The following is a 26252-nucleotide window of genomic DNA, read 5'->3' as shown; positions in this document are numbered from 1 at the left end:
GTTAAGTGCTTACTATGTGCAGAGCATTGTTCTAAGTGCTGGGGTAGGCACAGGGGAATCAGGTTGTCCCATGTGGGGCTGACAGTCTTAATCCCCATTTTACAGACGAGGTAACTGAGGCCCAGAGAAGTTAAGTGACTTGCCCACAGTCACACAGCTGACAAGTGGCAGGGCCGGGATTCGAACCCATGACCTCTGACTCCAAAGCCCGGGCTCTTTCCACTGAGCCAAGCGGCTTCTCCCAGAAGCAGCAACCTCTTACTACCCAGAATACAGTAACTTAAACAATGCCATACATTTTAATAGTTGACTTTGATAAATGAGCTTTGTGGACTTTAAATGAGCTTTAAAAACTTGAAAAAATGTTAAAACATCTTTACTAAAAGAGCTGCTGAGATAGTTTATGTGTTCTTCTCAAGCATATGCAAAATAATTACTTTTCACAGTCTTAAGGCAAACAGGATACATGTCCATGTTTGGGAGGAATGTAAATGTGACTTTTCTGTCCCCTGTAGCTATGAATTGTTTATTAGTCAATCAGCAGCATTTATTAAATGTTTATGGAATCCAGAACAGTATATTAAGTGTTTGGGAGAGTACAATGCAGTGGAGTTGATAGATAGCATCTCTGCCCATAGGAAACTTAGTCATGAGTCTATGATGCATGAATGAATAAAATCACATCATCATCATTACATTACCATTGTCATGTATACTAGATAAATCAACAATTTTCATAAATAACTTTACAACATTTTTCACTTAATTAGAAATATTTATATTAAGTTGGATAGACATCTAATGCAAACATTTACTATAGCTGGGCTTAGAGTTGAGGGTTTCGTCTGTCTAGTTTCTTGTCGTCCTATGCCGTCGAGTCGTTTCCAACCCATAACAACAGCACAGACACACCCTCCCAGAACGCCCCGTTCTCCATCTGCAATCGTTCCGGTAGTGGATCCATAGAATTTTCTTGGTAAAAATCCGGAAGTGGTTTACCATTGCCTCCATTCGCAGAGTAAACCTGAGTCTCCATCCTCGACTTTTCCCCGTGACGCCGCTGCCCAACACGGGTGAGTTTTGATTTGTAGCAGATTGCCTTCCACTCACTAGCCACCGGCCAAGCTAGGAATGGAGTGGACAGGCCTCTGTTCGACTCTCCCTCCAATAGCCGAGACCGGTACAGGAGTGGAAACTCTCCAAGAGCGACCCTGAGAGGGGTCTGCTTAATTAGGCACTGGGAAATTTTAATCAAGGCTGACCCAAAGAGTGTATGTTCCCATTAGAACAATAAATCAAGGCAAAGTAGATTGTCTCTTGAAAAAGCAAATCATAGTCACTCTCCTCAACCCCCAACCCCATCCCAGCCCCTTGTGCAAAGCTTTTGAGCACTGATGAGACAGAATTGATGAGCAGTGACAGCTCGAGAACAGTTCTAATGAAGCCCTGGCCTTTTCCTTTCCCACTGTGCCATCACAGGTCACAAGCCCCAGGAAGAAAGGGTGCTTTCTTCTCTTTCCAAACTGCTATGACACTGATCCAAATACACATCGTTTCTCACCTTGATTACTTCATCAGTCTCCTTGCTGACTTCCTTTCTAGTCCATACATCACTCTGCTGCCCATATGAATTCCCTGAAAAAAATATCTTCAGTCCATATCTCCCCACTCCACAGGAACCTCCAGTGGTTGTTTATACACCTTTGTATGAAACGGAAACTCCTTACATTGACTTTAAGGCACTCAGTTAGGTATCCTGCTTCTACCTCACCTCACTGATCTCCTACTACAATCCATTTTGCACTCCAAATCCAACCTACTCTCTGGGCCTTGGTCTCACGAATCCTGCCTCTGGGCCTTTGCCCACATCCTTCTTCTGGCCTGCATCTCTACCATAATATCAGTCGATCAACCAGTGGTATTTATTGTTTAGTATGTTCTGAGCACTATCTAAACACTTGGAAGAGTACGATACAAAATCCCACAGTCTGCCATTTTTCCCACGTTTAAACCTTCCTCAAACTATGCCTTCTCCCAAAGGCCTTCCCTTACAAACCCTCATTTTTCTCTACCTGTCCTTACCTCTACACTGTCTGTCACATTGCCATGTATTCCTTAAGCTCTTTGATACACGTGCCAGTCCCATAGTACTTAAATATCTTTATTCTCTTCTATTTCCCCTAACTGTAATGTATTTTCATGTCTGCCTTCTCTTGTAGACTGTAAGGTCCTTATGGACAGGAATTGTGCCTTCTCTGATGCACCGTACTTTCCCAAGCACTTATGGGTGTGACTGACATCCCATAGGTTCAGGTCAATCAATCATGTTCTTACACATTCCTCAGATGAATGCTGGCAAGGAATCCCCTCCCTATTTTTCTTCCCCATTTGATCTTCTGATTTTCATTCATTCCCCATCCAGTCAAACACCATGTCTCTTTGCCTATGTCTTCGAGCGGGAAGAGTAGATTTATATTCAGCCATAAATTCTATCTTTTGTGCAATAAAGGTAAGAGCAACAACTTCTTCTCTACTCAGGGAAGATAAAAGAAATCTCTCCCACCCCCCAACCCCCCATTCTGCAATTCATGTCATTGGTCATTTCTGGATGGGGCTTGGAATGGGGCTTGGAATCCTCCAGGAACTATCTTGCAGGATGCATAAGCAATTTTCATTCAAGTTTCTTTTACTCGTTTCACTAATTTATTTGAAGTTTGAGACAGCTTAATTTGCATGACTGAAACAGAGCTATTCCGCGTGTAAAACTTACTTTCTAAAATATTCAAAAATGGTTTCCAGGATACAGTACAGGATATAGCACAATTCTCAGTGATGCAGAGTAGAAAACAGAAATATTGATTGAGATTTGTGTTCTTCAGAGAAGCTGTAGAACAGATGCTGCAGATTATCGTACTAACAGATGCTTAGCTATTATTAATACCTACTCCCCTCGTTTGAATTTTTCTTAAGTTATTTTTTAACTTTTTTTTTCTATTTGGGACAGTCTGGGTTAGAAAGACAAAAGATATGGGGAATAGATTACGAATAACACATGGATTGTTATTGTCTAAGGGTAGCCCAAGATGCAACTTTGCTAAACCTAATTTTATGACAATTTTTTAAAATAACTCAATGCTGAAAATTTCTTAGCTATTATTTAAAATGCAATCTTCACTATAACTTTATTTGCTATTGAGCAGAAGATGAATATAAAGGCTGGTCCACTTAGAAGTGTATATATGGTTTTTGTGTTTTAAATGGTGACACATTTCCTTGGTACTTGTTCTCTTAGGCCTCGATGGTACATCAAGGAAAACTAAAATGTTTAACCAAATTGTGATGGTAATTTGGAAACTAGGAATTCTTACATGAGAATGAGCTTATTTTCCCAGTGGAGAAGAGATGGTAAAAGACTGGAGTTGGTAGGAGGAGAAGAAAAGATTATCTCCAACTCACTTAACGGTAGAAGATACATGCTCACTTTGCCAACCGTGGCTCACACCAGCAGACTCCCAGCATGACTTGGGAGCATAATGAATGTGGCAATTTTGTGCCCTGGGCCCCCTTCTCCTAACCTCCCATGAGTTGTTTTGAAGTTAAAGCTCACTGTGGGCAAGGATTGTGTCCATTATATTCCTGTCCTGTACTCTCTCACGTGTTGAGTACAGTGCTCTGCACACAGAAAGTGCTCAATAAATACTATTTTGCTTGACTGAATACCTAAGTGAGAAGAAGCATGATTTCAGGGTATTCGGGGCAGCCTGAGGACACCTACACTCAGCAGCTCGATACCAACAGAGTGGTCTGCTCACTCCGCACTCCACCATGATCACGGGGCTGAGGTGCTAACATAGTATTATGTAGATTGGTGTGGGCTTCGTGTGGGACATGGACTTATGTCCATTCACCGTGTATCTACCCCAGTGCTCAGTACAGTGTCTGGCACATAGTAAGCACTTAACAAATACCATAAAAAATCCCAAATCAATAGATTGAATAGTATTTAGAAGAGTTATTTAGTACTTCATGATCCCGAACAAGCAGTCGACGGTTACAAACTACTTCCAAATTTACGAGTGTTAATTGGGAGACGATGACAGACTTGGCTCGTATGATGTTAGGCAGGAATGGGGAGGTTGGATAGGGCAGTGGGCAGTCCCCTGAGAGTCCCTGAACCCCAAATTAACACTCTGCCAGATTGCTAGAGATATTCAGAGACCTATTCATTGTGTCCCCTCTCAAAGCTCTACTGCCTGGTCTGTTGAGCATCAAACATATCACATATGGATATATCATATATCACATATGGAGGTGCTGAAGTTGTGAGTAGTTGTCATGCTGAGATTTATGACTGCTCATAAATAACATTCATTTGTTCAATTGTATTTACTGAGTGTTTACTGTGTGCAGAGCACTTTACTTAGCAACTGGGAGAGTACACTATACCAATAAACAGATGCATTCCCTGCCCACAACATGCTAACAGCCTAGAGGTGGAGACAGATATTAATATAAATAAATAAATCACAGATACGCATATAAGTGTTGCGGGACTGGGTTGGGAAAAAACAAAGGGAATAAATCAGATCGACGCAGAAGGGAATGGGAGAGGAGGAAAAGTGGGCTTAGTCAGGAAAGGCCTCTTGGAGGAGATATGCCTTCAATAAGGCTTTGAACAAAGACGGAAGAGAATTTTTCTGTGGGATTTGAGGAGGGAGGGCTTTTCAGACCAGAGGCAGGATGTGGGCGAGGGGTCGGCGGCGTGATAGACGAGATCAGAATCAAGCAGATTTATATAACGTATGCAATCATTGAATCTTTTGGAAGCCCAGTGGCTTGTTGTTTCCCTGGGTGATATTATTTTCCTTCTTCTTCTTTCACCAGGCAGTACACCACTAAGCTATACAAGTTTAATGAGCATACACTAACATGGATACACCTACTGGATGGCAGCATTGTTCTTCATGGCAAAGAGCCATATGGTTTCGAACAAGTATTCCATTACCAGCGAGACACAAGCTGGTCATGCATAACTTGTAGACAGGTTGACTTCGGCTGAAATGACATAGCTTTGCTGTCTCTATAAATGAAAAGGAATGTGCAGGGTGGAAAGGGCTGACATGGCTGATTAAAAATGAGCAACAGAGCCAGACCCAAACTGCCTATGTTATTAATAATTACTTTTTGGATATTTTGGGTCAAGCTTGCATTTACCAAACCAATAGCCTCCGCACAGGCTTCAACATGCAATATGCTACATTACAAGTCACTTCCTCAGCCCACAATGAACGCTAAAGTTCACTGTGGAATCAAATCACATCACGGAAATTTGAATTGTACTTTCAAAGCATTTTTCTGTTTAGTTCAAATGTTGCCCCAGTTTAATTTCTCAGCAAGTTTGGTCTAATAGAACCCAGCAGCATACAAAGTGCACTTTCAAGTCAAGGTTTTAAAGAGTGGATGGGATCAGTTGTAATGGACGGTGGGAGGAAGGAATGGTAAAGACCGCAAGCTTCTGTAGAAAAATAGCATTCATTTCACATTTTTTAACCTTGCAACCTCTTACAGAACATAAAATGATCTGAGAAATATTGAAAAACCTCCAGGCTTATATGTAACTTGAGAAATTCAAATCAAAAGGGAAAATGTTGATACTTCTCATTTTATAAGATTTATTATGAGAATAGTGGCAGAGAGCTTATTGTGGCTTAGAAGAAAGTCCTTGGATCCTAAAAATGTCCCGTTCTGCTGGATGCTGGTGGTTCACCCTACCAAGATCTCAAAGAGTTATGCAGTTGAGCAGGAGCTCCATTTTCTCATTCAATGCCTTGACGTGCAAAATGATGTTTTGCCTTCAATATCCCCATACAGACTTTTAAAATCCCTGAAAGATTTCATGCACATGCTTTTCATCCATTCAGTTTTATTAGAGGCTTTCCCTGCCCTTAAAGTTAATAGAACACATTCATATTTACTCAGGAATACACATGGGAGACCAACAAGATCTAAGTCATTTCAAACTCCAAATCTACAATTTTAGGGTGGCCTTTGATCTTGACAGAATGGTTTCCAGTCTTGGAAATTAGACATCTGCGATGATAAACATTTTCCAGGATGGAGCCATATCGTTTATAGAAGGAGGTAAATATTCCACCCAAACACCTAGAACTGGCACAAGATGTATAGGAATTAGGAAGATACTAAAAGGTTTTATTGGCAATAAATGCTCTCTACTAGGCATAGATTTCTCAGGCTAAGGATATGCATTAGGACAGAAATAACAAAGACTGAAATAAGAGTCAAGGCCTTCATGTTAAACCTCTCTTCCTCATTCACTTTATATCAAGGTCGGCATTCTTAAATCCCTCAGTCTTGTAGGAAGGGCAGTGTTTTCTCTTTGACCCCTGCGCTTGAATGTTTTCCAGAAGCAAAAGGAATCCAATGGCACTTAGGTTATTTCTAGAGTCTATGGTGAGGACTGCCTTAACAGTCTAGCTCAGCTACTAACTCTTACCTGTCTGATTTTGAAGGGAATCATAATCATAATCATAATCCTATGTTGCCGCCATAATCATAATTGCGGTATTTGTTAAGTGCTAACTCTGTATCAAACAAATACCAACATTATTATCAAACACTGTTCTAAGCACTGGGGTAGATGAATCAATCATATTTATTGAGCACTTACTATGTGCAGGGTGCTGTATTAAGTGCTCGGGTGAGTACAACAGCACAACAACAAAAGAGACACATTCCTAGCCCCCACTGAGATTACAGGCTAGGGGATGATCTTACAGTCAAGAGGGTAGATACAAGATAATCAGATCCCGTATAGGGCTCACAGTCTAAGTAGGCGGGAGAATCGGTATTGAATCTCCATTTTGCAGATGAAGGAAGAGGCAAAGAGAATTTAAGTGACTTGCCCAAGGTCGCACAGCAGGTAAGTGGCAAAATTGGGATTTTGACCCTAAGGCATGGGACCTTTCCACTAAGTCACGTTGCTTCTTCTCGAGAGCAGAATTTCTTGGCTACGGGAAGGCACTAAAATCTAGGCTTCTACTGATCTTTCAGGCGACCACTATGACCCTAACAGGATATCCTGGATCCCCATGAACTTTGGACAGCCTCAGTGGAGGCTGCTGGAAAGTGGTTCTAGAATAATGAGGCAAGGTCCTGCTATCCCCCTGGATCCAGGGGACCTTAGATTCCTTTCCCACATCAAGGGATAACAGTGCTGAACCTCTGTCTTTTGTGGGTTTAGACTTCTTAGTGGAAGTCCCTTGAAGTGGCCCTGGATTTCTCCTAGTCTCCAAAGTCAGGCTGCTCAAAGGCAATTCATGAGTGGCCTTCCCAGACTGAGCTTCCCCTTTTCCCTCTACTCCCCCTCCACCCTCTGCTCCCTCCCCCTTTCTCCCTTCACCTCCCCTCAGCTAAGCCCCCTTTCCCTCTGCTTGTCCCCCTCTTCCTTCTCCCTCCCTCCAGCACCGTGCTCATTTGCTCATTTGTATATATTTTTATTACCCTATTTATTTTGTGAATGAGGTGTCCATCCCCTTGATTCTATTTATCGTGATTATGTTGTCTTGTTTTTGTTCATCTGAATCCCCCGATTAGACTGTGAGCCCGTCATTGGGCAGGGATTGTCTCTATCTGTTGCCGAAATTTTTCATACCAAGCGCTTAGTACAGTGCTCTGCATATAATGAGTGCTCAATAAATACTATTGAATGAGAGGATTCAGATCACAAAATCTCCATGGGCTGTACAGTTTGCAAGTGCCTTTGGGAATCTGGGAACGAGCCAGAGCACAGCATAGTGAACATGTATCTGTCCCGATTAAGTGGCTTGGGAACGATTCTCCTCTCCCACTGGGCTGGAAAAAACTTACATCATAGGAATAATAATATTAATTATGGAATTTATTAAGCACTTACTATGTGCAAAGCCCTGTACAATGTGCTGGTGTAGATTATCACTTAGAGACCATCCTTGTCCTACACTCTAAGGAGGAAGGAAAATGGGGGTTTAATCCACATTTTACAGATGAGGAAACTGAGGCACCAAGAAGTTGAGACTTGTCCCTGGTCACACAGCAGGCAAGTGGTGGAGGTGGGATTATTACCCTGGTTCTCTGAATCCCAGACCCAAGATCTTTCTACTAGCCCATGCTGCTTCTACCTTCCTTGGTGAAAGATTCTATCTCTGTTCTCCCCGAGTTGAATTATCTGCTAACAATTTACAGTTTCAAAATGAATACTGCGACTTGTCGCCAGAATTATTTCTCTTTTTCCTGTCCCAGGACCATCTGAAGAGGATGTAACAGGGCTTTAGAAAACTTCCGTTTCAGGATGACAGCTACTGAACTGAAGGCCGATGACCCAGAGGCTATTTGAGTTCTTGCTGACCAGTTCGTTTCTGAAAGTATTCCATTCTTGAAGGCAGCCTCAGTCTGATACATGGGTTTCAAATTTCTGTAAAACTCACCAGAATAAAGAATACAAAACAGACTAAACATGGGCTTAACTTGCTCTCTCCTTCCCTTTCTCATCCCCCTTCTCACTACGGCTCTACGTGGGGTGAAATTGCAAATACACATTGGGGATTTTTGTATGAAAATTTGCTTTTTAGAAACACAGTCTTCTCCAAAGAAAGTCCTCAAGACTAAGCTGAAGACCTTAGCTTCAACTCATTAATGTATCTAAAAGGAGTGGAAAGTTAGAAAAATTGAACCCATAAGTAGAAATGAGGCCAGTGATAGAAAACCTGCCCTATTTCCAAAATAAGACAAATGAAATAGCTGCAGATGCAGACGATTAATAAGAAAAGAGCAGCATGAGACATGAGTTTTTCATTTCAAATATGGCCATGAGCACTTTCAACATTGCAATTTTTTCTATTTCAAAAGCTATTCATGCTATTTGAAAAATAACTTCCAAATAGATGAATGAAAAGTTTTTTTTTCAATATCCAGTGAATTCACTAGCAGTGCAGTGAAGTAACATCGGTTTCATAGGTTCTTGCTCCTTGAACCAAATTGAGCTTCTCTCACAAAAGAGCACTTTGACAATGAATGACCACCAGGGAATATCTCAAGGCCCAGTTCAAAGGGCTGTGGTGAAAGTAGGAAAGTAGGATGGATATGAAAAGACTAAAATCTGGACTCGATGTTCCAAAACCTAACTGAAGACGTTCTCTTCTCCGCTATTTTTATCAACACGATATTCATGGTTGGAGTGTTTTGGGAGATTTAGGCCTGAACCTGCCCATGAAGTAGTCAGGAACCTAAGAACACTGAAGTAGAGAAATGATGGTGAACTTAAAGTATTTAAATCAATTCTCTTTAAAAACGTAGATAGATCCATTTCAGTAGAATTTGAGGGCCTCCTGAACAACACCGTCTGGAATTGTGACACGATCGTATCAAGTCAAGATTTTGTTAGATCCAATTTTTTCATTGGAATGGTGTCATCAATCAATCAATCAAGGGTATTTATTGAGCACTTAGGTGCAGAGCATTGTTCTAAGTACTTGGAAAGGTATGATACACTGGAGTTGGTAGACCTGATCCTTGCCATCAAGGAACCTACAATCTATGACTATAAGCTCAGTAAATACTATTGACAGATTGATTACTCAATCAGCTATAGATCAGTGATGTACCCATCTGTACCTATACAGTGTATTTATAATGTCAGAGAGGTTCTCAATCAAGTCATCTTTTACTTCATCACACCTCTACCTGTGTCACTGATCTCTAGTCTCTCTCACCAGTTAAAAAATATTTCTCACATTCTTCTCCCCTCCCTCACAGGTATTTTCAACCTTTCACTCTCTTATAGCTCCTTCCTTTCCGCCTGTGACCACATCCAAGTATTTCCTATTCTGAAAAAGTTCCTCTTGATCCTACAGCCTCTTGGGCTATAGTCCGTCTTCATGATCCCATTCCGATCCCAAATCCTGGAATAAGTCATTTACACCAGCTGTTTTAATATTTGTTTTTTGTTAATGGCATTTGTTAAGTGTTTACTATGTGCTAGGCCCTATACTAAGTGCTGAGATAGATAGAAGCTAATCAGATTGGCCACAGTCCATGGACAATATGGGGCTGACAGTCTTAATCCCCATTTTATAGATGAGGTAACTGAGGCACAAAGAAGTTAAGTGACTTGCCCAAGGTTACATAGCAGACAAGTAGTACAACGACGATTAGAATCTAAGTCCTTCTGACTCCAAGGCCCATGTTCTATCTACTAGGCCACATTGCTTCTCCTCCTGCCTCTAATCTTTCCTCCTCAGTTCCTGTCACTGACTCTTCCTTGACCTCTCAACATTTCGCTGAGGGCAGAGGTTCCACAAGAGCTTTGTTCCGTGCCATGAGAGAGATGAGGCAAGGATAATGTCCTGCGAGACAGGGAGGATATTGGTGTTTTCTACAGTGATGAGACAGTTGGGGAAGGACAGGGTTTGGGGAGGAAGATGAGAAGTTCTATTTTGGACATCTTAAGTCTGAGGTGTCTGTGGGACATTCCAGTAGAGCTGTCATGAAGGCAGTCAAATGGAAGACTGCGAAGGAGAGAGCGTGAGTGGAGAGTTGGAGTTGGGAGTCCTCTCTATAGAGATGGAAGTTGAAGCCCTGGGAATGAATAAATTCCCCAAGAATTGGATGTAGGTGGAGATTAGAAGGGAACCTAGAACTGAGCCTTGAGGAACACCCAAAGTTAGGGGTTGGGAGGCCAAGGAGGAGAAAATAAAAGAGATTGAGGAGTGGCCAGAAAGTCAGTCATTCAGTCATATTTACCGAGCACTTACTGTGTGCAGAGCACTCTACTAACTGGGAAAGTACAATATAACAATAAACTGATGCATTCCTGCCCACAAGGAGCTCACAGTCTAGAACAGTGGAGACAGGGGGTGAGGTAGGAGGAACCGAATAAGTTCCTGAATCCAGGGATCATGTATGCTAACTCTATTTTACTCTCCCAAGCACTTAATACAGTGCTCTTTACCCAGTAAGCACTGATTAAATCCCACGGAATAATTGATTTATATGCCCAAAGTATTTGGGGTCCTCAGAAGGAATGAGGTACATAAATATCAGACTCATTTCAATGTACTATTGATTTTTGTAAATAACTCCTCTGAAAATCAGAAGTTCTCTAAAGCAGCATCATCCATCCAAACACCCAGTGGGTGTTTAATGAATATTCAACTATCATTGATCATCCCAGGTTTGTCACTAAATTCAATTTTTTTTAAAACTCAGGAATATGCCTCAGGGTTAGAAAAGTTGAAATTGGATCATCTTATCTGTATTGCAAATCCACAAACATGGTTATATTCATCATTTATATAACCTTAATAAATGTCTGGGTAGAATGATGTCATCTTCATGAATTTCTTAGGGATCAACTGAGGTGCACTTAATTGCTTATACTTACTGTAATACCATTCCAGTACAGACACCTTTAGATTAGATGTCGGAAAGAAAAGAGCTAGCTCGTCTGTAACCTGCTGACAAATTGACCTCATTTTGAATCTCCTAGGTTGTTTTATCAGATCAGATCATCACAGTGTTTCCCCTCCTAGATATTTCTTCTAATTTTCAGGTGCAGCTCATTTGAGTCCCTCCATTTTCCTTCTCTCCCTGAAGATAAATAGCTCATCTCTAGATAGAAAGTTGGTTGGTTGTCAGCAGTGAACATGTCTACCAACTCTACTGTATTATATTCTCCTAGGGGCTTAGTACAGTGCTCTGTAGATAGTAAGCACTCAATAAATACAACTGATGGACTGACTGATTTCTTGAGGCTATCTTTGGGTGGGTGGAGTCATTTTTCTTTTAAATCCCATCAGAACCTCTTCTAATCTAAACTTTCCTTCCCTTTCTCTAACCTCAGCTTGATCACTCCCTTTCTTTGTGTTTTTTTTCTTCTTGTGGCTATTGATTATGGCTTCCTTCAAATCTCCTAAACATTCTTCCACTTCAGCAGAGCCAATCAGAACTCTTAAATGAGTTCAAGTTTCCTTTTGTTTGTGAAAGTAGTTCACCTTGATTCTGCTGTTTCAATTCATTCATTTATTCAATCGTATTTATTAATAATAATAAAGTTGGTATTTGTTAAGCTCTTACTATGTGCAGAGCACTGTTCTAAGTGCTGGGGTGGATACAGGGTAATCAGGTTGTCCCACTCGAGGCTCACAGTCTTAATCCCCATTTTACAGATGAGGTAACTGAGGCACAGAGAGGTTAATAATAATAATGTTGGTATTTGTTAAGCGCTTACTATGTGTAGGGCACTGTTCTAAGCGCTGAGGTAGATACAGGGTCATCAGGTTGTCCCACGTGAGGCTCACGGTCTTCATCCCCATTTTGCAGATGAGGTAACTGAGGCACAGGGAAGTTAATAATAATAATGTTGGTATTTCTTAAGCGCTACCTATGTGCAGAGCACTGTTCTAAGCCCTGGGGTAGATACAGGGTAATCAGGTTGTCCCACGTGAGGCTCACAGTCTTCATCCCCATTTTGCAGATGAGGTAGCTGAGGCACAGAGAAAGTTAAGTGACTTGCCCACTGTCACACAGCTGACAAGTGGCAGGGCTGGGATTCGAACCCATTTATTGCATGGTTATTGTGTGCGGAGCAAGGGATTAAGTGTTTGGGAACTCTCCAACTACATGACAGGGTTAGTAGGCATGATCTCCGCATTAAAGGAGCTTACAGTCTAGAGTAGTCTCCCAAGATCTTAATACAGTGCTCTGCACACAGTAAGCATTCAATATGTGCCACCGATTGATTGACTGATACCGTAGAGGGTAAAATAGTCGCCAGGTTCGATGAGAAGATTCTCGAGTGTTTCCTCCAATTCATGCCTCCTCTCCTGTCCCGTGAACTCCCCCGTAGGCACTGTTGGGAAGCCTCTTGGCCTAGTAGAAAAGAGCTCAAGTCTGGGAATCATAGCACCTGTGTTCTAATCCTAGCTCTGTCACTTGCCTGCTGTGTGACCTCGGGTAAGTCACTCAACTTCTTTATGCCTCCATTTCCTCATCTGATTCAATACAGGTTCTCTCTACCCATAGACCGTGAGCCCAATGTGGGACATGGACTGTGTCCTACCTAATTATCGTTTATCTCAGTGCTCACTGCAGTGCTTGGGACATAGTAAGCACTTAAGAAATACCACAAGGGGGAGGAAGGGTCAGATGGTAAGCCGATGTTTTAATTGGAAGACTCTGAATAACAAAAGCTATTTATCATGAGAGCTGTGGGTTAGGAAGCCACTTACCTATCACATCTTCCCCAAGAGACCTTCCCTGAATAATTACTACTCTCCCCACTTTATATCCTCCACTGCCATATTTTTATGGTATTTGTTAAGCGCTTACTATGTGTCAAACACGGCTCTAAGTGCTGAGATAGGTACGAGTTCATTCGGTCTGTCACAGGCCCTGTCCTTCATGGGGTTTACGGCCTAAGTAGAAGGGAGAAAATGTATGCTCATTTCACAGTCGAGAAACTGAGGTACAGAGAAGTTAAATGACTTTCCCAAGGTGACACAGCAAGTTATTGGCAGAACCGGGACTATAACCTAGGTCCTTCTGACTCTTAGGCTCATGTTTTCTCAACCTGGCCACACTGCTTATATTCAGCACTTCTCCGCCACCACTTCTCACAGCCTCCCGGAACACCGATGCATTTTTATGCTTTATCACTTCTTCCTACCTATAATTACATTTTAATGCCGTCTCCCACACTAAATTATAACCCTCTTGAAGGTAGGGACTCTGTCTACTAAACTTCATTATACTCTCTCAAACGTGAAGTCCAATTCATTCATTCATCTGTATTTATTGAGTGCTTACTGTGTGCAGAGCACTCTACTAAGCACTTGGGAAAGTATAATACAACAATAATTGAATCTCACTCCCAGCCCTAACTCAGGCTGTCCCCCCTGTCTCTAACTCCCTTCACCACCCAAATCCACCAGACCAAAGCTGTCCCCTCAGTAAAAGCCAAACTCCTCTAGGAAGCTTACTCGAGTAATTCACATCCCGGTTGTGATGTGAACCCAAAACCCACTCTAAGCAGTTATATACAATATTCTGAACACAGCAGACATTTAAAAAAAATTAGGGATTGACTGAGCGCTTACCGCATTCAGAGCACTATACCGGCAACTTGACGACAGCGTTATAAAAGCAAAATGCACGCCCTCGAGGAGATTGCAATCTAACAACCGATATTTATAATGGGCTTCGTTATTGCTGAACCACAATTTATTTGAATAACTTCATCTGGAGCTGCTCTCATTTCCTCATTCTGTTGTTTTTCATTACCCACACATTTTCTTTCAGCCCAGGTGTTGACTTCTTTTAATTTCTCTTGGGCACAGTGGAAAGCAAGGTTTCTGTCCCCATTTCAGCATGAATTCTAGCCACCAAGAGACTACCTGCCACACGTCCTTATGCATCAAATTTACGTACACCACCTAGAGGTGTATTGGAATGCTAAAATAATATCTAGTGTGTAATTACCGAAAGGCAAAAAGATTGTCTTCTGGAGGAAATGACTTGATAAATGAGGCTTTCCTTAATTCTTATGAGCAATGTCCATTATCCGCATATAGAAAAATCTCATTAACGTTAGAAAGATGTTAGTGTGGTAAGCCTATTCAAGTTCACTGGAGAAGATAGATTGCTCTAAGCATAGATTCTCTTGTTTGGCTTTTCCTTTTGAGCAAATAGAGATGTTCAGCTACTTTTAGACAGGGGGATAAAGCACTAACCAAAGCACTTTTATTCTAATGAAATTTTTTACCATTAGAAACCCCAGTGCCTCAGATTTCTGCTGATGCCACTGTTTTTGTTTTTTTTTTTGGTTTGTTTGTTTGCTCTAATGATAATGTAGTACTGCCTTCTGGGTAGCGCACTCTGAGGTAAAAAAACAATTTATATTTGTCTAATTAGAATTCAGAGGATAATAGCTTTGCTACATTCCATTTTATGAGAGGTGGGAGACCCCTTAAACAGTTTGCCAAATTACTATTCTCTTTGTGGTTGCACAAGTCCTTTTAATTCAGTAAGCATTTGACTTGTGGGATAGGGTTTGCTGCAAACAAATCAGCAGAAATAAATGCACAACAAATGGGGCTCAGCAGCAGACCATCCTTGAAGATGCACACATTTTAATTAGAATTCACTATTAAAAGAAATGCAGCCGCATCACAAAAGAAAAGGTCCAGGAAGAAAATCGCACCCTGCGTCTCTAAGGGATCCGAAGTTAGAGTGACAACTACTATAAAAAGGGCGAAGCTGATGTCATGTCAAGGAGTGGAACGAAGAAGTTAAAGTGTATTTTAAACCAGTGCTTTTTTTTATTCCCTCCTACTTCTACTGCAAGCCCAGTATGGGACTGTGAGCTCTCTGTGGGCCGGGAATGCGTCTGTTGGTTGTTATATCGTACTCTCCCAAGTGTTTAGTCCAGGGCTATGCACATAGTAAGCACTCATTAAATGTTACTGAATGAATGGGGCAGGGAAAGGGCTTGTCCTAATTATCTTGCGCCTACCCCACAGTTTATTTACAATGTTTGGCAATAGTAAGTGCTTAAAATACCACAATTAATAATGATTACCATTATATCAAAATATTCTGAATAGTACTGGGCGAGCCTGTGATCAGGTGTTTAGATTATATTTTCATTTTGGTTAGAGGAGCTATTTAATTACTCTTTCATCATATTTTCAGGTGCTGATTGATTTGTAGGGTAGGGAGTGAAGGAACAGTACAGAGAAGGAAGAGAGAAGAGAGAAAGAGGAAACAGAGAGGGAAAACAAGAGATAGAGGAGAGATTAAAAGAAACCTATATTTTTATCAATCAATCATATTTATTGAGCACTTACTGTGTGCAGAGCTCTGTACTAAGCACTTGGGAAAGAATAGCACAACAATATAACCATCACTTTCATTGTTCTTTAGGAGTAGGAGGCAACAAAGAATGAACTATTTGTGCATGGGACATGCAGGATAATCATAGGTTTTAAGGTGACAAAACTGTTCGAAATAAACCATGTTACCTACTATAGATTTAGAATAACGAATGTGTCTCTTACGTTGTTCTTATGACATTTGCCCAGTCTCAGCTAGTTCTTGGTCTTTCAAGAGCTAACTTCTTTATGTCAATAATGATACATTTTAGCTAGACTTGGTGGGATCTATAGAATCCTGAAACCCTTTAACCCCTACCATTTTGTTATATTGCTATCATTTCTGCTGTCTTCTTAGACTCCGGTTTTATATTTTCAGCAGTGGGTGAATTCAGAGTGGAATTTCCAAGAGGCAGAAGCCAGAGGTTGAAAGAGGAGAAAGACAGAATTAGACAAAGACCTAGAAGAGAGAGGCAGAGATAGACAGCAAGTGAAGAAGAGGAGCAACCGAGACCTAGGAGAAAGAAAACAGAGAGCAGAGACTTAGGGGAGAGAGAAGTCACTGGCAAAGAGACATAGTGACTTGAACATAGAGATCTGAACTACCGTTTGCCCTCTTGAAGGGATAGGGAATGTGCCATGCTGGAGATAGAAATGGAGATAGAAATGGAATATCGTTGGCCTTTTCCATCTGGGTTTGTCACCCAGACTCTTCCTGAGCTAGTTCTGCACCTTTGCTTGGAGGCTAAACTGGATTGGGAGGGTGGGGAGAAGATATAAACAGGTTTTCCTCTTATGATTTCTTTTTGAGTTGGGATTTTAATTTCCTAATCCACATCAGACATTGAATAGTGTACTGCTGGCTCTCTGAGAACCTACGGTGAATGGTTAATATTTGTAGAATGGGATTTGATGGAAAAAGCTGCTTTTATATCCTGCTGACTGACTGTAGAAAAGTTATGAATTGTCAGCGCTGCGCATGGATAGGTGTGTCTGGGAAAATTCCTTGTGAGGAAAAAGGCGAGGAATTGAAGAGATAAAATGCTTTTCCTACACCTCAGGCTCAGTAAGTTAAATTATTGGTAGAATTAGGCCATTTGGTCATATTGGAAAACTGGGTTAGAAAAAGACTGGAGAGCATCTGTTTTTTCTCCTTTAGAGGATTTTTCTTACAAATAAAAGGTGTTTTAGTTGCTCCCAAAGACAATAATATACATGGATCCCATTCTTTGAACTTTTCCTGGCCAATCAACAATAAGGACAATTAATCAATTGTATTTAGTGAGCATCTAATATATGCAGAGCGCTTGGGAGGGTGCAATAGAATTAGAAGACATAATCCCTGCCCTCAAGAAAAGTAACAAAATTTCAATTAGAAGAGTACCAAAATACGAACAAAATTGCTACGGGAAGGCGTGAGTGCTAGCATGATCAGGTGCTGTAGAAGTGCTGCAACTGCAATTGGAAATACATGGTGAGGGGCTTGGAAATCAATCTGAGACTGCCTTCTGGAGAAGATGTGATTTCAGAGGGGTTTTGAGTGTGGGAAAGGGCAGGGGCCTGTTGGATATGAAAGAGGAGAGGGAATCCAGGTAAGGAAGATCCAGGTAGACGTAGCAAGAGAATGACAGCAGGAGAGCTGAGGAGGGAGCACCGTGAGAAAGTTAACTTGAGTAGAATGAAGAATGCAAGCTGTTGTACAGTGGGAGAAGAGAGTGGTAATTAGAAGGAAGAGAGAGTTTATTGAGAGCTTCCAGTTTTCCTATTTCTTCTCTCTCCCTCTCTCTTCCTTCTCATTACTCTGTCCTCACTCCCAAGCCTACCAATCAATGAGGACTGTATGGCCTAGTGGATAGAGCACAGGCCTGGGAGTCAGAAGGACCTGGGTTCTAATCCCGGCTCTGCCACTTCTCTGCTGTTTGGCCTTGGGCAAGTCACTTCACTTCTCTATGCCTCAGTTCCCTCATCTTTAAAATGGGGATTAAGGCTGTGAACCCCAGGTGGGACATAGACTTTGTCCGACCTGATTAACCTGTATCTAGAGGGCCGGCTCATAGTAAGCGTTTAACAAATACCATAAAAGAAAAAAAACGATTGGACGATGTGACAAAAAGCAATTCTTGAATCACAGAAGAATGTGCATCCACTGGAGGTTCCTGAAGAGTGAGGAACTATGTGTCGAGGAACGTATGAGAAAGAAATGACCCAGGCAACGGAGTGGGTCTGGCTGGAAAGGGAAAGACTGTAGCCCAGAACGTTAAGCGGTAGTCGAGCTGTAGTAGCCCAAGATCCTGGACTAATATGAGGGTGCTGTTTGGATACCAAGGAAGGGGCAGAACCTGGAAATTTTGTGGAAGAGCTAACAGGAGATTGATCATAGGGTTGAAAGAGAGTGAGGAGTTAAGGACAGTGAGTGTCAAGGGTTCGGACTTGAAACACAGCCGGAGAGGACTGCTGTCAACTGAGATGAGAAAGGTAGGAGGAAGAGAGAATTAGTGAGGGATTATGAGTTCAGTTTTGTGCATGCGGAGCAGGAGGAGGGCAAATGTGTAATTATAAGGACCTTGGATGACACTCATGGATCGTATGTAATCACTTTGCTTCTTGAGAAACAGGGCCCAAAGATTTCCTGGATAATATGATTTCTAATATCTAAGCTTCCACTGAAGTCCCAGAACTCTGGAATGAAATAACAGATAACATGGGCCTTCAAATAACTCTCCAGGAACCCTTTGAATGGCTTTGGGCTGAGGTGCACCACAGTGTTGACCACAGGAGGAATGATGACCCAGTATGAGATCAGAAACTTCCTCCTGTTACTGGCCAATGAAAAGAAAAACCAATGCCAAATTCGAAGACCTAGATTGAAAGCCCACTCACCCAGCTTCCTTCTCTAAGTTCCTCTAAGGAGAAAGAGTTACAAGGCTCACAGTCAAAGTCCTCAATCTTGGATGAGAAGTAAGTAGAATAGGTATCTATTTATGCTATTCATTTATGTCATTTTTATTCATTAATAAAAATACATAGAATTATAATTATAAATATGTACATATATAGACAAGTGCTATGGGGGGGGGGTAGAGCAAAGGGAGCAGGGTGGGGGGAGCGGAAGCAGAGGAAAAGGGGGGTTTAGTCTGGGAAGGCCTCCTGGAGGAGGGGAGCTTTCAGTAGGGCTTTGAAGGGGGGAAGTGTGCTAATCATTTCACTTCTCTGTGCCTCAGTTACCTCATCTGTAAAATGGATATTAAAACTGGGACATGGACAGTGTCCAACCTGATTACTTTGTAATAATAATAATAATAATGTTGGTATTTGTTAAGTGCTTACTATGTGCAGAGCACTGTTCTAAGCGCTGGGGTAGATAGAGGGAAATTAGGTTGTCCCATGTGAGGCTCACAGTCTTAATCCCCATTTTACAGATGAGGGAACTGAGGCCCAGAGAAGTTAAGTGATTTGCCCAGAATCACACAGCTGACTTGTACCCCAGCACTTAGAGCAGTGCCTGGCACATAGCAAGTGCTTAAAAAACCAAAACAAGAAAATAGTGCTCTGCACTCAGTAAGTAGGCAGGGAACATATCTACCAACTCTGCTGAACTCTGCTGTATTCTCCCAAGCACTAAATACATTGGTCTGTGCACAGTTTAATAAATACCTCTAACTGATCGATTGATTTAGTGATTGATCAAGACACTATAAAGACTGAACTGTTGAGTTACTTCCCTTCTTTAATCCTTTTCTCTTCTTCCCCCTTTCCATACTCACAGAAGGCCATGCCGTCAATGAGGAAGAGCCTTCAATTGAAATCACTGTGTTTTGCATTTGAAGGTGCATTTGAAGGTGACTAGTGTTATGTTATCTGCCTACAAGTGTCAGGGCCAATTTATATAACCTAAGTAATGAATCGATCAATCAGTGGTATTTGTCAGAGAAGCAGCATGGCTCAGTGGAAAGAGGCCGGGCTTGAAAGTCAGAGGTCATGGGTTCGAATCTCAGCTCTGCCACTTTTCAGCTGTCTGACTGTGGGCAGGTCACTTCACTTCTCTGTGTCTCAGTTACCTCATCTGTAAAATGGGGATTAACTGTGAGCCTCACGTGGGACAACCTGATGACACTGTATCTACCCCCATGCTTAGAACAGTGCTCTGCACGTAGTAAGCGCCTAACAAATACCAATATTATTATTTATTGAACACTTACTGTGTGCAGAGCACTGTACTAAGCACTGGGAGGGTATAATGTAACAGAGTTGGAAGATACGTTCTCCGATCCAAGGAGCTTTCAGCCCAGGAGTCCATGTTCCAGGGTCAGAGCTAGTGGATACATTCAAGCAATAATCTGTCCCTTGTAAAGTGACGAAGCTCCGCTAAGTCTAACTGCATAGCTACTCTGCCGGCAGCCAGAGAAGCATTTTCCTTCAGCTCCATCCAGGCCTTACTGTCTAGTCAAACTGGAGAATTTGGGAGATCAGGAAGGCTTTCTTGACGTCTAAGAGGACGCAATGTTAGCGTCAACCTAGATGAAAAGGGAAGAATCAAATTTAGGAATGTGTTGAGCCCCTATGTTATAAAGGATCACTAGAGTCTTCAGTCTGGGAAAATCTGTATCTCCCTCATTTGACTGTAAGCTTCTGGAGGGCAGGGAACATGTCTACTATGTTGCACTATCCCAAACAGTTAGTACAGTGGTTGATTGATAGTGCAAGATTTCTCAGTTTTCTAGGGCAATCTTGAAACCGCAGGTTCTTGTAATAAGAGGGGATTTTTTTTTTGAGGTGAGAGGTATAAACAATTTGCATTTGAATCTTAAAGCACACAACTTCTCTTGTGAAGATAAACAAGATGACCCAACTGTGAGAATAAAATATGACTCTGTCACAAAGGTGTAGGCTACCTGCATAAAGACTTAGGTGTGTTTTTAAAAAATATCTTGCTCACTGATACTTTTTTAGCTCACAGGGATATTATAGGAATGTAACACTAAGTGCAAGCACTGGATTTCATGACAGAACTGTGACCCAGAACCTGAACCGTGATAGCATAAACACCTCCAGCTGCATCTAATGAGCTCTCCACCTCGCAATCTGACAATGACGAGTGCTTCGGAGGGTGGCAAAGCTGTACAGACGCTTATTCAAATGCTACTTGAGGAAGATGACTTTGAACTGTAATCATTTCAAAGAAATGGAGACATTCAGCCGCGGGTGTGTTCAATGGCCCCGGACCACTTATAAATAGAAATATAACTTCTGTAGGATTCAAACGCTTCTCTCTTTAAAGAAGGGGATAACACATGAGTTGTATAAGACCAAGAGAAATGACATGTTAATGGAAAATTCGACTTTCAATTTGATCTTTCATCTTAGAAATAGTCTGTTTATCATGACTAATACTTTAAGTGAAAAATCATGACATTTCAGTCAATCAACAATATTTTTGAGTGCTTACTGTGTGGAGAACACTGTACTAAATGCTAAGGAGAGTACAGTGCAATAGAGCTGGTAGAAATCCTCTTGCGGTAAGCACCTGAGTAGAAACAAAGTAGTAATAATAGTAATAGATACTTACGTTCCTTGTTAGTGTTTACTGTAGAGCTGCTCTAAGTGCTGTGGTGAATACAAGTTAATCTGGATTGATAGAGTCCCTTCCCCATAGAGGGCTAAGAGTCTAAATAAGAGGTAGTAGGATTTAATCCCCATTTTACAGTTGAGGTAACTGAGGCACAGATAAGTGAAATGACTTTCCCAAGGTTGCACTGCAGATACGTGGCAGATCCAGGATTAGAACTCAGGTCCTCTTACTCCCAGGCCTCTAGATCACTCTGCTTCACATTGCTTGTGAGATTAGACAGTCTCTGTACCACATTAGGCTCCCAATCTATCTCATTCCCAATTCACATTTGAAGAAACTGAGGCCTGGGGAAGTTAAGTGACCTGCTTGATGTAACACAGCAGGCTGGTAGCAGAAGTCAGGCTAGAATTCACATGACAAGCAGCGTAGCCTAATGAAAACAGCACAGGCCTGCGAGGCAAAAGACTTGGATTCTAACCCCGGCTCTGCAAGCTGCTTGCTGGGTGACTTTGGGCAGGACACTTGAGTTCTCTGTCCCTCAGTTTATTCAACTGCAAAATGGAAAATAAATACCTCTTCTCCCTCCTACTTAGACTGTGAGCCTCCTGCGGAAGAGGAACGGTGTCCAATCTGATTAATTTTACCTACTCCAGTGCTTACATCAGTATTTGACATATAGTAAGTACTTAACAAATACCATAAAAAATATTGACTCCCAGTTTCTTAAGAGCAAGAGCTTTTTCCACTATTTCTTGTAGCAGTTTCAGTTGCAGAATTTGTGACTATATTCAGCTCTGTATTGTTGATAAACAACTTCGGTTGTGTTCAAAATTTCTCAGGTTTAGATGGTTACATAACCTTCACTGTTTTCTGGCTTACCGTTAGCCCATAACAATGCTTCATTCGGAAGCTTCTGCCAATTTTCAGAGCAGGGCATATACTTTCTCCTGCACGACTGATTTAATGACTTGATGATGCAGATAAAGTTCCCAGAGAACTCCAAATATCTCGTAGTAATTATGAGGTTCTCTTTCACAGCTTCAGAAACAACTGAAGGGTGATCATCCTGATTTTGTTAAAAATAGTTCATCAGGTCCTCACTCCAAGATTGCAATCCTTTGAGAGTGGGGAGAAAGGGAAGTGAAGGGAAAATTTGAAGGTAAAGTCTACTGTGATTTTGGTTTACCGGTACCTCAAATTCCAGAAGGCCAAGGATGACTTCAGCGTATTTCAGCCCAGAAATTGGAGTTCAAAGATTTCAAGTGAGATTGGTGCCAGAAGGCTGACCAGTTAGCCAGCACAATCCCAATCTTGAACACTGTGTATTTTATAAAATGCTTCAGAACAGCCTCCCAAATGTGTATTATATGGTCAGTTTATAGTTGAATAATAATGGACTTATAACAAAACTCTGCTTTACTCCATTGGTGATAGTTATCATTGAGAGTCTATCACTGATTGTTTCATTCTGTTTTTATGTACCACCAAGGGATGCCATGATCTCATGTGTCCTCCCAAATAAATAAAATGATTTCATATAGGACTTTATATCTTAGAAAGCCTTTTCACGTGACTTTCTTCTTCCAACAACCCTGAAGATGGGATTATCATGCCCATTTTGCAGATGAATCAATCAGTGTGTTAAATGCATGCTTGCAATGTTTGAAGAACTGAAATAAAATCCGAGGAGAATAAATCAACATCGATTCAAGTGGCCAGGGTGGCCTGCTGGAAAGAGCACAGGTCTGACAATGAAGAGATTTGGATTCTAATCCTAGCTTGCTGCTGACCTTCTGTGACCCTCTGGGCAAATCCTCTAGACTGGAAGCTCACTGCGGGCAGGGAATGTGTCTGCTTATTATTGTTCTGTATTCTCCCAAATGCTTAGTACGGTGCTCTGTACACAGTAAGCGCTCAATAAATAGGACTGAATGAACCTTAGCACTGTGTGTCTGATTCCTCAACTACAAATAATAGTAATTAATAATTGCGATTTTTGGTTAGCAGTTACTATGTGAAAAGTACTGGGTTAAGTATTGGGGTATTTATCAATCAGTCAATATGTAGTTAATGTTTACTCTGTGCTGAGCACTGGGCTGAGTACTTGGGAGAGGATAATACAACAGAATTGAAAGATATGTTCCCTGCCCATAAAACACAGTGGGATCAGACACAGCCCCTGACCAAGTGGGGATCAGGGATCACAGTCTGAGGGCGAGGGAAAAATTTCATTCATTAATTTATTTGACCATATTTATTGAGTGCATTCTATGTGGAACACACTGTACTAAGTGGTTGGGAGAGTACAATATAACAATAAACAGACATATTCCCTGCCCACCACAGCCTTACAGTCTGGGGAGACTGGGGAGATGGAGGGGGACCAGATATTAATATAAAAAAACAAATTACAGTTATTACAGTACAGAAAACTGGCAATTAATCCCCATTTTACAGGTAAGGAATCTGAGGCCCAGAGAACAAATAATATTGATGGTAGTATTTTTAAGTGCTTTACATGTGCCAAGAACTGTATTAAGCACTGGAGTAGATGCAAGATAATCAGGTTGGACACAATCCCATTCCACAGAGTCCAAGAAGGAGGGAGAACAGTTATTTCCTACCCTTTCTACAGATGAGGAAACCAAGAAACAGAGAAATTAAGTGACTTTCTCGATGTCACACAGATGGAGCCAGGATTAGAATCCAGATCCTCTGACTCTTTGCTCTTTCCACTAGGCCATGCTGCTTTCTGTTAACCTTCTTCTATGACCATGAGCCTTATGCGGGAAAGACGGGAATCCAATCTTCAACCTACTCTAATGCTCAGCATAGAACGTGGTTCCTAGTCGGTGCTTTATAAATGTCACAATTATACACTGACCATGACTCACAGGAAGTCAAGCAGTGTGGTTCAGTGGATAGACCATGCCCTGGGAGTGAGAGGGTCTGGGTTCTAATTCCAGCTCTGCCATGTGTCTGCTGTGTGACCTTGAGAAAGTAACTTTTCTGAATATCAGTTACTTCATCTGTAAAATGGGGATTAAGTCTATGAGCCCATGTGGGACAGGGACTTTGTCCCAGCTGATTAACTTCTATCTATTCTGGTGCTTAGGTCAGTGTTTGGCACATAAGTGTTTAACAAGTACCATAGTCATTATTCTTAAACGGTGAAGGAGGTATGGGGATTGAGGTACAGGGAGTGTTTTAAGTGACTGGCCATTATCACAGAGTAGGTCAGGAACAAATCTGCAAGTAGAATCCAGCCTAGTTCTCCCCACTTTCTGCTTACCCATGTGTTCTTCCTTCCTCTACTTTCTCACCATCTTGAGGGTTTACTTTAAACACTCAATTTCGCTTCCTCTCTGCCCTAAATTCCTGAATATTTATCAACCGTCATCATCATTTCACCAGCGCATACAAATTCAGTTACACTGACCTTGTGGGTTTTTTCTTACTCTCCTTTAATAACTGCTTGAAATCGTTTTCATTTTTAAAACACCTTTCCCCTCAAAATGCTACACTGATAATACTTCATCCCGCTAAGTGGTACTCCAAAGTGGCTTAATTTTAGAGTTAAGGAAAATAAGGCAAAAGCAGATATAAAGTTCTAACAAACCTTATGTGAGTGGAATTATAAGCTGAATGGAGTTCAGAGCGTTCATGGTTCTAATCGACTACATGAACTTGGTGTGATTAATTTGCCTTTGCAACCTGTTGAATGGCATAATTTCTTTTTCTTAGATTCAAGTCCAGAATTCTGCCCACTGTTTTACTCTTAAGTATCACATCAGAACTGTCATTTTGCCTAAATTTAGCCAGGATCACAAACTTAACCTTAGTTCTAAATCTAGAAGCCAGGAGAGTTTATATGGGTTCCAATTTCAGAAAAGATATTTCTTCATTCCATCTCCAGGTGGTATTGGTAATAGCATATTTACATTATATATATCATATTACAACTGCATACGCATAAACATTCATTCTTGCGTGTAGCTCTGCTTTTCTATGATATTTGTTAAGCATATACTACGTGCCAGGTACCGAACTAAGTAGTAGGGTAGATACATTGTTTTTACGAGATGTTCTTCCCCTTGACTCTATTTATTGCCATTGTTCTTGTCCGTCTGTCTCCCCCGATTAGACTGTAAGCCCATCAAACGGCAGGGACTGTCTCTATCTGTTGCCGACTTGTTCATCCCAAGCACTTAGTACAGTGCTCTGCACATAGTAAGCGTTCAATAAATACTATTGAATGAATGAATACAAGCCAGTCGGGTTGGACGCAGTCCGTGTCCCACATGGGGCTCACAGCCTTAATCCTCATTTTACAGATGAGGGAACTGAGGCACAGAGAAGTTAAATGACTTGTGTAAGGTCCCACAGCAGACATGTGATGGATGAGAGATTAGAACCCAGGTCCTTCTGATTCCCAGGCCCGTGTTCTTTCCACCAGGCCTTGCTGCTTCTCTATGTGTATCACTTGTGCATTATTCTTTATGAAACCCCACTGGATATCAGTCCAATCATATTTCCCTGGATGTCTTCGGTTTAACTCTTTTGTGCAGCAGGCTACTCATCATCAGTGGCATTTTTTGAGCGCTTACTGTGTGTAAAGTACTGTGCTAAGTGCTTGGGAGAGTAAATATAACAAAGTTGGCAGACACGGTCCCTGCCTACAACGAGCATACAGTTTAGAGGATTGGCTTCCGTGGGTATATCTTTGGGTCTTGCTGATTTTTAAATGTTATCTCTCGAAG

General features: G+C 41.5%; 1 long non-coding RNA gene across 2 annotated transcripts in view; it reads right to left on the bottom strand.

Annotated features, from left to right (window-relative positions):
- LOC114816729 overlaps nt 1-26252 on the bottom strand; it is a 264412-nt gene that overhangs the window by 5572 nt on the left and 232588 nt on the right. Inside the window, exon 4 of one of the 2 annotated variants that reach the window (XR_003764540.2) lies at nt 5728-6168. The exons of the other annotated variant lie outside the window; for it this stretch is intronic. This is a non-coding gene — a long non-coding RNA (uncharacterized LOC114816729). Of the gene's footprint in view, nt 1-5727; nt 6169-26252 lie in introns of those variants that run through there. 2 annotated transcript variants of the gene reach the window in all.

The sequence above is a fragment of the Ornithorhynchus anatinus genome, chromosome 14, assembly GCF_004115215.2.
Source record: "Ornithorhynchus anatinus isolate Pmale09 chromosome 14, mOrnAna1.pri.v4, whole genome shotgun sequence".
Taxonomy (NCBI): Eukaryota; Metazoa; Chordata; class Mammalia; order Monotremata; family Ornithorhynchidae; genus Ornithorhynchus; species Ornithorhynchus anatinus.
The sequence above is the reverse complement of the archived record's forward strand: the minus strand, read 5'-3'. Positions and strand labels throughout refer to the sequence as shown.